This window comes from Pteropus alecto, unplaced genomic scaffold (assembly GCF_000325575.1).
Source record: "Pteropus alecto unplaced genomic scaffold, ASM32557v1 scaffold14, whole genome shotgun sequence".
In the NCBI taxonomy this organism is placed as follows: domain Eukaryota; kingdom Metazoa; phylum Chordata; class Mammalia; order Chiroptera; family Pteropodidae; genus Pteropus; species Pteropus alecto.
The window spans coordinates 8,510,372-8,524,768 of record NW_006436810.1 but is presented as its reverse complement, the minus strand read 5'-3'; positions in this window follow the sequence as shown (position 1 = coordinate 8,524,768).

Here is a 14,397-nt window from a genome sequence, read left to right as displayed (position 1 = left end):
AATGCTTGGAAACCTTGTGAGGGAATTGGGATTGGAAAAATTACGGTGTCCTAAAATTATGTGATTTTTTTAGTTGTTTAGTTAAAAGGATATGACTAGGAGGTTATCTCTGGTGTTTAAGCTTTTTACCTCCTTAATTTGGGGGAAGGAGGCTGACATGAGATCTTTTTTCTCTAGTACTTTTCAAGGACAACCTCTACCTGTTTCTGTGACAATCCCCCTCTTTCTTGAGCCTAGATTTTTTTTATTAGTTCAGTCCTCACCACATGACTACGTTTACATTTCCTTTTAAAATGTTGTTATTCTATCTTTATATTGCAGTGATACTTCAGCTAGATAGAGAAGTCTATGATGAAAATTGCTCCACTGCCTTCTAGAGCCCAGTATCGCTACTGAGAAAGTCAGTCCACTTTCGCAAAATGATAGAGCCAATTAAGAAAAAGAAACGAGATTCCAGAGCAAGGGGATTTAACATAGGAGACTGGCACCAAAAAGCCCTGGGGATAAAGTTGTACACCAGGCCTGACTGCAGAAGCCCCCAAGTGAAACTGATGGTAGAATGTTTGAGAAATTCTTGCAGTATTTGGAAAAATCCTTGAGAGGCACGAGACAGATATTTTTAGCATTTGAAAAAAAATTAGTGACGCATACCTAGAGAAGAGGAGAAAGGAAAATACTAGAAAATTGTTAATGTAGAAAAACGAAAATGTTCCTAGAAAAAAGGAATTAAAATCTTACACACTACTTTGGTTGATAGTAACAACATTCATAATGGATCTGGGGATGGGATTTGGGGATTGGATTTGGGGATCTGGGGGTGGGATTAGGGGATTGGATTAGGGGATTGGATTAGGGGATTGGATTTGGGGATTGGATTTGGGTAGAAAATTGTTAATGTAGAAAAACGAAAATGTTCCTAGAAAACCAACTACTTTGGTTGATAGTAACAACATTCATAATGGATCTGGGGATGGGATTTGGGGATTGGATTTGGGGATGGATTTGGGGATGGGGGCAAAGGACTGTCTTTTTCTTTTCTTCCAGTGTCACCTTGTTTTGTTTTTGACCAATGCAAATATTTTACTTTTCATAAAATGAAAACTGATGAAAAATTCAAAAGAGCATTTTAAAGTAAAATTATTGAAGAAGTGAATAGAAAAGAAAGCCTTCAAACTGACTTAATGAATGTATATTATGTTTTCTATGACTTTTTAAAAACTTTTAAATGTTTCTGAGATCAGAATGGATCTTATAACAATCAATATTATTATTAAGTACTTATGTTATTAGCACTTATGTATTAGTGCTTCGTCCCCCACCCCATCAAAACTTGCGATCATTATATTTCTGCTGTCCTTTAATTATAGTTTCATAGGATCCAGGATCTGGAAATATTTTAGTATAGGGTTTTCAAAACCGCTTTTCCAGGCGCTAGAAGTTCTGAAGCTCTTTCCACGTGAAATTGCTAGGCTCTGTTCCCTTCTTATTTCCCCGTTCTTTATTACTATTTCCCCCTTTTGAAGGTACAACTTAATCTGTACTATATATTTGGCCAGGCAGATTCCTTCAGTAAGTGTGGGTGGAAAAGGCTATATTCCTGTCCTTCACCATCCATCTCTGTTCTTCATTCATTGAAGAGTCAAATGGGAAAAGTTAAACCATGCAAGGTAGTAGGACATGTAGTAAAACAAAATAAGAAATACTAAGAGAAGATGTAGGCGAATATTAATTTTATAATACTGCGTTGCAGAAGCCTTCCTAAAGTATTACCAAAGGTAATGATGGAAAATGTCGACAGATTGAATGAAAAGATTATTAAAAATTGTTATATATTTTATGTATAAAAATTAAGTAACATGCATAAGAAATCAAAGACTCATTATCCTCACCATACAAAGGAATTTTTATGTTCAGTGTTAAAAACTATGATCATTCCAATAGGAAATGATCAAATGACAATAAGAAGTTCATAAAAGAAGAAATAAAATGACCTATAATATATACATTTTACTTTCACAATTAGCTGAAGAATATAAGACATTTCCAACTTATTAAATTGGAAAGCATTAAAAAGTCAGTTAACTAGTGTCATTGAGAATGTGGGGAACTGGACATTCTCATAGGTTTCATATAGGAGTGTAGCTTGACAAAAGCTTTCTTGAAAGCAATTTTGCAATATGTGTCATGTCTTTAAAATGCATGTAATTCATCGTAAGGAAATAATTACGATATATACTTTATTTGAATTTAAATATATTTATATTTGTTATAATATTCTTACAGCAAAAAAACTAGACTAATCCAGATTTCCGACAACAGATGATTTAAAAAATTATAATATACCCATGAAATCTGTCTTTGAAGGAAGACTGAGAATTGATTTTAAAGCTATTCTCAAAACACTGTTTATTATCAGCTTCTTAACTCTTCAGTTGGAGAAAGAGAATTTAGCCACTCTACGGTTTTCAGAAAGCAAGAATCTACTCTGGAATTATTTCAAATTGAACTAATATAGTGAGCTATGTTGTGTTAGAATTAGCCGATTGATTTCTAGGCTGATATAGTACATTATCTACAGATCCCAATTACTTTTATAGAGGTAATTGTAGAAGACATTGTTTATAAGCCTGAGACTCAATATTTTCTTCCCCTTGATACCACTGTCTCTTGGATCTCCCCAACCAAGCATGCCCAGCCATAGCATATGGCAAGAGTGGATTTTTAATCTATAGACTGCAACAGCAGCCTGCCTCCAAACATATCATAGTAATACAATCAAGGGGCAGAGCTTGGTTAAATGTCCTCATTTTTCTGAACTGGTTTTATTTCCTGATGATTCTCCAGTAGTGTTTTCTAGCTTGGTAACTGGAATCACCTTATCAAACAAGTGTATGAGATAGTCTTAATTTGGGCCTCACATAGAGTCATCCTGCCCCCTCGAAAGTCTAGCCCAATTGGCTTCTGATAGAATCATTGACTATATAGTTGAGTGTGTTTTCTTCTTTGGGGAGTTCTACCATGTTAACATGGTCAGCATTCAGCGAGGAGCGAGAACTGTTCTGAATCCAGGATTGTTTCAGTCATTTCAGGCTCATCCGAGTCCGATCTAGTTTGGCATCAAGATCACCAACTAGATGGAGGTCTGGATCAAGGGGCTCAAATGTCATTTCAGGCACTGAGGAGTGGAAGATCCCATCCACCCAGCCTCCATCATTTGACCTTATACTGGATCATTTTGGCACTAATTCCTGTTTTTGGCTAGCTATTGCTATGAAACAAATCACCTTAAATGTAGTAGCATAAGACAGCAATGGTCCATTCCCGTGGGTCGGGGATTTGGATGTGTCTTGGCTGGGTGGCGCCGGAGGGGGGTTTCCTGGGCATTTGCAGCCAGATGGGGCCTCGACTGGGACAACGGGGGTCTGGCGCAGGTAGAGGCTGCTTGGGACAGCTCTGCCTCGTCACGTGGTCTCACGTTGCACCTTTCCGTGCGATTCCCACCTGGACTAATTTGGGCCTCTCAGCATGGTGGCTTCCATGAGGGCAGCTGGACTGTGTACACGGTCAGGGCTCTTGTTCTCAAAGCGGAGGCTTTTCTCATCTAGCCCTGGAATCCTGTCACCTGCACCTCTGCTTCATCCTGTTGGTTACGGGTCACTCACAAGTCCACTTGATGGGAAAGGAGTTAGACTCCACTGATGACTGGGGAGTGGCCAGGCACCGGAAGAGCCTGTGTGATGGGAGATACTGTAGCCATCTTTAAGAAATACAGTCTGCCACACCCAGAAAATATCAATCAAGCCATCCAGGGCCAAGTGAGTTCAATGTGGAAGAATTTTTGTGATGTCAGAACAACAAAGGGTCAATTTCTGTCAAAGATGAAAGGCACGTTTTTGTATTTAGAAAGGGATGGGGAAAATAGTTATTCTTTGAGTTAAAAAGACATATATAGAGCTAGTTCTGTCCAAATGGCCTAATTTCCATTTATTTTGTGAAAGAGGTGATGCAGCTAAAGGAGGGAGTTCTAGATGAGCCATGTATACAAAACTTTCGACTGTGCTTAGGCTTAACAGATGAGAAAATGTGCTTCTGTGTGTTCAGTTCTGAGAGTTGTTGACAGCGAATCACTTTCAACTTTCAACTTTAGTGCAATGATAAGTAATATTTTGTAGGAATAAGTTCTGTATCAAGTGTTTAATATTCATCCATAATTTTAAGGCCATTTAAAGTCATGATCACTAAGCATTGGGATTTTACCAAAGTGGAGCAAATTAAAATGGTGGTGATAAAGGATGTAGCTTGGCTTTAGACACATGGCTCTTTGGAGAAATGTTAGAATATCACAGAGCAATAATGAGTAAAATCTAGTAACATCTGGGAGTGAGAACTCCTTGAACAAGTGCAAGATTGCGGGGTCATTGTGGCCGTCACTTCCTCCCAGTTTGGCTCCTCATTATATCTTTGTTAGGTCTCTTGCTCTGCTTACTCTAGTCTGGGGAGTGAATGGCACTTCTAGCCATACAAGTAGAATTCCAGAAGTCAGTGTGAGACTCCTTCCGTCCCACGCCCCCATTTCTGGTTACTTAACTTGTCAAATTCTATCAATTCTACCTTCTAGGTCTTTCTCAAATCTGTCTTTCCTCTCCATTCCTCCTGCCCTTGAGAGTTTTGGTATTTTAAATTTCATACCTTCACCACTGCAGCAGCTTCCTAACTGGTGTCCCTGTTCTAACCTGTTCTCTTAACAGCCAGAGGGATCTTATCTTATCAGGTCACTTACCTGCTAAAAGGTCTTTAATGGCTCCTCATTTCTTAACTGATAAAAATCTAAACTACTTGACAAGGCACTTAAGGTCCTACAGATCTGGCTCCTATAGACTATTCTAGCCTTATCTTTGGTCTCTATTTCCCTCACATTCTTTTTGGTCCATCAAAATAAGCCATGGATCCTATGCTTTAACACCATGCTTTTGTTCAAACACGACTGCCTTTCCTAGGTTCTTTGCTTAGCAGTCTCTTTTCCAGGAAACACTTATTAGTCACCAGGCCTGTCCTCTGTGTCCCCATGCCACTCTGTCCATTAGGCCAGCACAGGTCACAGTCTGCTTTCCCCACTAGCCTGTGAATTCTCTGAGGGCAGTGAATGTCACCTCTGTGTCTTCAGAATTAGCACAGTGTTGGCACCAAGCAGGAATTTAGTAACACTTGGAATAAAACTAAATAAAAAGTGAACAATGATTCAGCAATATGATAGTTTCATTTCAAGAGAATCGTGGCAGTTGTGTGGCGGTACTGCCAGGCGGGGCTGGGATCCTTGCCAGGGCTTCGTCTGTTTCTGACAGCTACGACCCCAAAGGGGGTCGGGGTGGATGGGAGCAGGCACAGAGCAGTCCACAGGGCCCTAGAGATGAAACCTGCAGTGGCCGAGGAAAGGCATCTCTAAGGCCAGAGGTGCAGCTTCATATTGACATCCAGATTTTAGAAATCCGCCTTCACTGGAGATGGCATCTCCCAGGACAGGGGCAGAGGATGTGGCCTTAACCAGTAGCAGAAGAGATTTAAGCCGAGATGGACTTTCTGACAGTGAAGTTTATAAACTGGGACAGGTTGCTTATGGAGATTAAGAAATCTCCCGCCCCGTTTTGGGCAGGGGCAGAAGACGGCGGGAGACTGACCTGACTGCGGGCAGGAAGTTTCCCGCCGACTTCAGTGTAGGTCTGCTAAGCGGGGTGGAATCAGAGGGGCTTCGGGTCTTTTAAAAATCCTATCAATCAGTGATCTTCTCAGATGCTGACTTTGCATCATAGTAAGCATTTACAACATTTTACTCATTTTTGCCTAAGAAAAAATGGTGAATTTACAAGCATACAGTGAAAAAAAAAAACTTAGCGATCTCTCTCTAAACTGCCTTCAATTGATGGAATTGATGGTGACGCTTGCTTCTCACTATTTCTACTTTTACTTGCTGTAAAGTTCAGTAAAAAAAAAAAGAGAGAGAGAAAAAATTTAAAATGACCTGCTGAGTGATCTGTGGTAACACTTGTGGCAAGATGGGATTGTTAGCTCTGCTGTCTGGAAAAATCGTGTGCCTCCCTTGCTTTTATGCTGGTACTTTTTCCCCTTTCTGGTATTTAAATATCATATAGCAGTGCCACAAAGATGTTCAAATGTCACTAGTGGAAACTGCCATTAGCAGTTGAGATTCCTGTGTATTTCTTTTCTAGGTCGATAAGAACATAGGAAATGCTCTTCTGTGTCTTTTTCAGAATTTAATATATTATTTTTCTCCTATAATTCCTTTCGTCTTTCCTATACAGTAAAGACTCATTAAGAGAAACCCACACAAACTCTACAAGTTTTTGTTCTTATACCGTACGGCTAAGAATAGTTTAACAGGAACCAGTCCACATGCTTTAATCCATATTAAGGAAAAAAATTCTGCAAATGTTTCTCTTCAAAGTACTCGAAGTAAATCAAGGTTGAAGAAGAAGGCTAAAAATAAAGCCTTATTGATAGGAAATACATTCTGATAAATCAAACTGATTCCTATCTTAATAGCCAATTTAAATTATGGAATTGGTTAATAGCATCAAATTAGGACTAAAGAAAGGGATAAAAATCTTTCCACAAGTTGTTTTAAAACAAGACATTCACTGGCCGATGCCATGTTATATCAGTCTGATTATACTGTACGTAATAAAGCATGCCCTGTGATAAAATCCTGCTGGGAGGTGTGTTTAATAAGATGCCTTTGATATTATTTGAGCAAAAGCTACTTTGGATTCAAGAGACTCAAAGAGAAAAACCTTTAGCTCCTGCAGTCAGTCTTAACCACTGTGGATGCTACACACCATCCGAATCTGCTCCCACATGTTAAGCACAAACTGACTGGTTGGGATTTCAGATTTGTCTTTTCAGAAGCCGTGAACAGTTTGTTTTGTTTAGTAACCACGTTCCACACGGACTGTTCCTTTCTAAGCTTATCACAAATCAAATCAAGGTAAAGATTTTCTGTTGCAGGAATTTCAGTGGACGCTGGTGACTACAATTAACAGCCACCCAATAATAATCTAAAATTACTATCATAGCTTTGTTTGGCGCCCACGGGGACTAAATTGACACAGTCATTTCCCAAGACAGTCTTTCTATGTCGCCGACTAGTTTTAAACCTAATTTTGTGAAGATACGTCATAGAAATAACAGACGACATGAAAAGTTTTGTAACTTACTTTTTTCTCCTTCTTCCACGGAGTGCACTATTTCTGCATTTTCCTGAGCTTGCCACTTAGTTGTGGAGCTCACTTCCTGCTGCCAGCTCCCTCTGTATATCAGAACAACTTAAAGTGGTCCTTCCTTTGCCAATTTGAAATTGGTCTTTAAATTATAATCAGCTCTAAAGGAGGCCGTTGAACGTAGGGAATTTAGTCCAGTAACTTTGAGGCGAGAAGTCAGCACCCAGCTAAGGCTTTTCTTCTCATTCTGCCAGTGCCATGGGGTCAGAACGCATCTCTGGGGGGAGATAAGACCCAGCTAGCCACCAAGTTGCTGATGCAACCCAAAGCTACTTGGGAAGGGAGTGAGAACAAAAGGCATCACTTATGTTAGGTGATTAGCAGCAAATGATGTATGGGGGTGGGAGGCAGCCTGGCGTATACAAGGAAGGGGGGCTGGCGGTTGCCCTTGTCTAGAGGGGGGAAGGACAAAGAATGCTGTCCCTGAACGTTTGAGGGCCTGAGGGATTTCTTAACAGGATCAAACGGCAAAGGACTGTTTGCAGCTTCGTACAGTAAGAGCTAAAGTTCTTTGGACATGTTGGCCTTACAGACAGCTGGAAATGTCTAGTGGCAAATACCTATCAGCTCCTTATGTGTTTCAGAAACAAAAGATAATGGCAATGCTTACAAATTGCACGTCTTTTTCACTTACCATTGCTTAGTGTTTCCAGTAAGTAAATGCAGTATCTCAGCTGAGCTGCTCTTTCAAATTATTGTTAATTAAATAATACTCCCTAAGAAATCTGTCATTACCGGCAGCCAGGAATGGGTTTGTCGAGTTTGCCTGAGGCTGTTAATGCTCCAACTAACGGGCCCTTAATTGCCATAAGAGGTAATTTCGTTGGGGATTGTAGTTCACTTTTCCCAACAATTTTACACTGTATTTTATATCTTAAACTTCCTTTTTGTTTCTGTGTCTGCAGTTCCATAAGGCTAGAGGGATCATTTTCTAATGATTCACCCATTGAATTAGTCATTCTCTGTAATGGAAAAAAATGCATGTTGTTATTGAATCTGTAATTTCTCCCCCTATTTCCATTACGACTAAAGAGAAGCAACTAATAACAGATTTTAAAATTAACTTAATTTCCCCAGTTCACTTCATTACCTATCCTTTGAAATAAGTGACTTTTGCTGGGAGAAATGATTTCTGGTATCTTGGACATTCCCTGTCAGCTGTTTTCCTAGTAGACAGGACTGTTGATGGGTAGAACTGTTATCATTAGATATAGTTGAAGGTGGGGGTGGGGAAGGGCATTCGGCTCCAGAGAGGACATATGCCATGGCCTAGAATTTAAAGTGACCTTATCTTCAAACATTTTCCTTCTGATCATGAGCAGAGAATTAGGACAAATATTAAGAAAAAGTCATCAAACTTCTTTTTTTTTTTTTTTTTTTTTTTTAGTGCTGTAAAAGCCTCCATATGCCATTTCAAAAAGAAGTGTTATTTCAGCCTTTTCTTAAATGACCTCTTTTTCATCATAATGTAATATATTTTTTCACCTTTTGACTGGTACTTTTTTAAAAAAATAAAGTTACATACTTGTTTCAGAGGAATTACACTTTAGAATGCATTTCGGTGGTATTTCATCCTAAGAGTTTCATTTGGTTGAATTAATGTGCAACTGTACCTTAGTGAGTGGGAGGGGTGAGAGAGAAAGAGAGAGAGAGAGAGAGAGAGAGAGAGAGAGAGAGAGATTGAGAGAGATTGAGAAAGGGAAAGGGAAAGGGAAAGAAGATGGAAGAGAGAGGCTCATATAATCCAATTTCCTAGCATAACTTTCTTTAGTTTCATATTTCAGTGTCATTATAGAAACCTTTATCTGTAATAAAAGCATAATTTTGCTGGATAGTACTAAAACGTATATATCCACATTAGATCAGTGATTTACTGTCCTGTGGTCAAAATAGTTTCCTTTCTTCTTCTTCACCAAGTTCATGCTTTGTTGTCCGGTGTTACTTGATAGTCTTTCATCCCCCCCCGCCGCCCCCCGCCCCCAGGTTCTTGTCTCTCTCTTTTTCCCATTAAGATGTGAATGGGCAGACATCTTGGCCAATATGTCTATACATGGCTGAATACACTCGGAGAAAAGCAGGGGCTCCTTTTGTTTGGACCCTGGATGGCAGCGTGTCATTCCACACGGATGGGCAGGGCCTCCCTCACAGTAGGAACTTTGCAATCATTGCCAGAACAAATTGAGCTCAGGCTTATCAGTTCCTTTCTTTTTTCAGTTGGAAAATGGAGGGAATGGGAGAACAAGGCCATTTTCGCCCAGTGATAATACAGCGTAAAACAGATTGGATGCAGCCAGTGCCCACTTGTGTTGCAGATGAAGTTGTGGGATGTGTTGTGCACAGGTAAAGTTAGATGTGACCCCAGAATCACCGAGCCAACCGAGCCTTGATTTCCTGACACCCGCTGGGCATTGCGGTCTTAACGATCGCATGTAGAACAGTCAGTGGGACTTATGCACAGCCAGCCAGCAGAGGTGCGCACACGTGGACGAGACCGATCGCTGCTTGTGTTTTTATGTTTGGTGAAGCCCAGCAGAGGCAACACTCAAATCATTTGTACCAAGGAGCAATGAGAAAAATGGTCTTTGGTAAGAAAGTTGAGTACTAGGGCAAGAAACTCATTTAAAAATCGATTGCATTTTTTTCCTACACAATTTTTAAATCAGAATCTCTGCGAATCATTAACATATTTCATATGTGATAAGTGCAGTATATCTAGAACCCTTTCTGTGTGTGCGCGTGTGTGAGACTACATGTTTTTATTAATTCCACATATATGTAGGTAGTTGGAAACTCTAACGTATGCATGTAAATGTGAATGCAAACAGATGAAGTAGCAGAGGTGGTTTTCTCCTTTATATATATATTATACTCAATAGGTTGATTTTGAATATACAAATATCACAGGCTTGCTTCCAGAAGTTCTTCCACCTTAATGAGGGTCGTGTTGGGCTTGAGGGTTATGTGTACAACCAAGGCTGTGTACCGTCTTGTCACTACAGGGCAGTTGGGAGGCTGGGCCCTCGACAAGCTGGGCAGCCAGCCTGGTGTGTCTGAACTGCCGAAGCAGCCAGACCAGCTGTCCATGTGACAGCTCAGCCTATATATTCTTAATAATGTTATTTAAGTAAACGTGTGTGTGTGTGTGTGTGTGTGTGTGTGTGTGTGTGTGTGTGTGTGTGTGAATTCCCATTTGACAGGGGTTCAGTTTTGCTCAGCTTCTTCCAAAGAAACTGGGGGTGGCCAGACGAGGCACTACAGCCAGCTGAGAGGCTTTCCATCTGCCCTTTGCTTCGCCTGGAAATAACCAGCCGGACTAACGGTTTTTGCTTTGATCGGCTTTTTTTCCGGGTCTGAAGCAAAGGCTGACGTGAAACAAACTTGGCATTTCCTTCTGAAGATCGGGTTCTGAGAGTGGCTTCGTCTCTGCAGAAGTGCGGTGCGGCTGTGGCCCTCCCTGGTCCTGGGACGCCGTAAATGGTTTGCCTGCACAGCTCTGCGCGGGGAGGCGTTCACTGCACGAGGGTTTTGAGAGTTTTGGGGGGGATGCTTGGTTTTGGGTGGTCATGAAGGGTTACAGTGTAGTGGGACGAATGGAAATGGTTTCCTTTGAACAGAAAGGGACAAAGAAAGTGGAGGGACAAATTAATGATAAAGAACACATTTGTCAGCTTTTTGTTAACAGTTTTAAAGGGGACACAGCAAAGTGTGAAATCAAGCAAATGTGGCTTCTCAAAGAACTTCGTTAGCATCACCCACCCACAAGCTATAGTTTACAATCTGTGGCCCCTGGGGCCCCCACAGCTCGCTGCAGCCGAAGTGCCGCTTGCTGTAAGGTGAGTCCGGCGGACACAGTGCGTGAGGGGCGGTCACAGTACACTGTCTGAGCCAGCGGCACTGTAGCGGTTTGACATCGAAGACTTTAAATGGAGCAAGCAGGAGAAAAAAGATTCTAGATACAACAGACCGTTACTCAGCCATAAGAAAGATGAAACACTGCCATTTGCGAAAACATGGATGGATCCTGAGATAATCATGCTAAGCGAAAAAGTCAGACAGAAAAGGTTGAGAACCACATGATTTCACTCGTAGGTGAGATATAAAACTGAAAGCAACGAATAAACATGACAAACAAACAAAAACCCTAGACACAGACAACAGTTTAATGGTTACCAGAGGGGAATGGGAAGGTAGATAAGGGTCAAGGGGGTCAAATATATGGTGACGGAGGGAAGTTTGACCTTGGGTGGTGAACACACAATGCAACACACAGATGGCGTATTATCGAATTGTACACTTGAAACCTATGTAATTTTATTAACCAATGTCACCACAATAAATTTAATTAAAAAAAGATACTAGAGGAATACAGGTCTTCTATCAGAGAGAGACCAACTTTGCTTATGCTTAACATGAGAGGTGAGGAAAACAATATTCTTAGAAGAGATTCACCAGTGTTCTTTAATACTACGCCCTCCCACTCCCCAAACACGCACGCACACACACACACACACACACACACACACACACACAAAAGAGATTCCCCTCATTCATAACATCCTTAACATATCTTGATGTGTTGAATCTTTAGGGGCTATAAGGAAAAAACACTGTTTTAGAGTAAAATAAGGATTTGAGTATCTTGGCTACCAAATCTGTCATTTCTGTTCTGCACGTGTGCAGTGAAAAGGCGAGCTACACAATTTTAACTCAGTTTCACATTGAACTTGTGGTGGAATCGTGGCTGCTCTCTCAGACACAGCTCAGGCATATTGACTCAGCAGGAGAGCTGTCTCCAAGAAGGCCATGCGCTGTCTACAGAATCAAATCCTCCAGTGGGTGCAGCTTGACGTGCTGTGCAGCTGGGTAGCCTGGGTCCTCATCTCTCCTCCACCGTTTACAGGTTCATTACAGTATGAACTTGGGCGAGCACTTGGTGCCATTGTGCTTCCTTTTCCATATCTGCAAAAGGGAGCCGACAGCAGCTAGCTCGTAACTCTGCTGCCTGAGTCAGTATGTGAGGGGCACTGGTAGCTGGGCCTTGACACTGTCCGTGTCGCGTAAGTTCAAGCGAGAGAAACACTGTGGGCCGCAGGACGGGGCCGAGCCAGGTTAGATTCGACTTCTGTGGGGCTTTTTCTTTTCTTTTTTATCTTTTGCAAATTATTTACTCCTTCTGAGGCTCAGGGTTTTTCCAATCCACAGAGTTGCAGGGTCGCTCTAAGGATTAAATCATCTCATGTATGCCACATGCAAAGCATAGTATGTGGAACATAATAGCTGCTCCATAAGAGTTTTAACTCCTTCCAGAAGCAGAAGAGACAGCACTCCCATGGTGCAGACTGTAATGATAGCCTCCTTTCCTCACTCTTGCTTGGATCTTTCCCTTAATTTGAGTGGGGTGGCGGTGGGGGAGGGGAGGGATAATTCTTTTCAACCTGGGATTTCACATCAGTTATTGGCCAGCGGTGGTGATCTTCCTAAAGCTACTGAAGTTGCAAACCTATATTTGGTAGATAGTATACCTATATTTGGTATATTTGGAAGTGGAAGCTTGTTAGTGATAGGAACTAAATTTTACCTGGCTTGTCAAAAGGACACTATTCTTGACATATTTTTGGGCAAAAACAGATCGAAACATGCTTCTTCATTTTGACTTTGTGGAAATTGTCAGATTCTCAAGAGGAGGGAAAGGAAAATTATGCCACACAGGTCTCGCCAAATATAGAAAGAACATAGAATGTATTTTCTAATAAAATAATTCACACATGATTCTGATGATAGAATCCAACTGGGAATATCTTAGCAATATATCTCCCTGATGGCCGCATCACCATTTTATGTGTATTTCTTACTAGAAACTGTCCCAGGTACCTTTGAGGATGCCTGCACAGTGTATTTCTGCCTTGTCTAAGAACTGCCTCCTCCCACCCCACAAAGGGCGGGCCCCTCCAGCCTTGTTTGTAACAAAAGACTCCGCTCCTTCACCAGGCCAAAGCTGCGTGGGTCAGGGATGGGCTCTCGAGTCAAGCTGGGCTCAGCTGGTTTTGTTTTCTGGGACTGTGGGCTTGGGATGTGCAAGGATGGGTGAGGTGCCGTCTCGCAGGGGCAGCACAGAAGGAAGTCTGGCAGGGCAGACAGAGAGACACATGGCGTGGTGGGGGGCGGGGGTGTGGGCGGGGAAGACAGAAGGCTCTTCCTCCCAGTTGTCGTTCCTCAGGAAGCTGAGCTGGACCTCCTGCCCTCAGATTCTCTGAGATGCCTCCGTAACTGTGCACCGATTTCTCGATTTCCTTTAAAACCAGCTTGAGGGAATTTTCATTCCCTTAAATCAAAACTTTAATGGCAAGAATTATACGTATCTCATGGAAAACTGGCCTCAAGCTGTGGATCCTGGGAAAAAATAGTTTCAAGATTTTCATAGACTTATCCTCTCTCCAGACTTCTAGACTGAACACCTTTATTATTAACAAGGTGATTTGCGGAAGGTAGGGTCATAACAAGAAAGGCTTTGAAAGAAGTGGCAGTGACACCGTGAGCTGCATATTCTGTAACTTTGCATGATAGAACATCATGTCATGGAAAGATTTGTGAATACTAATTTTTAAGGAAATGCACTGTGATATATACAGCATTTAAGTGAAGTAGTAAGTTTCTATTGTAAATGTTAGAAAATAAGTTTGAACCCTGAGTGGGTGGAGAATCGCTCTCAGAATTATTTATCTTATATTTAATCTTATATTTGTATTTCAAAAATAATGGGTTGCTCTTCAAATAGTAAGAAGTTGTTTCCTTTTCTTAAGGAATATGCCTTCATTCAGCTTTATATTGTTTAGGTCAGGGGTCCCCAAACCCCCAGGCTGTGGACCCGTAGTGGTCTGTAGCCTGTTAGGAACTGGGCCGCACAGCAGGAGGTGAGCGGCAGGTGAGCCAGCAAAGCTTCATCTGTATCTGCAGCCGCTCCCCAGCGCCGGCATCACCGCCTCAGCTCCACCTCGGATCATCAGACATTACATTCTCATAGGAGCACCGGTCCTTGGTGCCAAAAAGGTTGGAGACTGATGGTTTAGGTGACAAGGACACTTGCTTTCTAGGGCAGGTCCTCTAT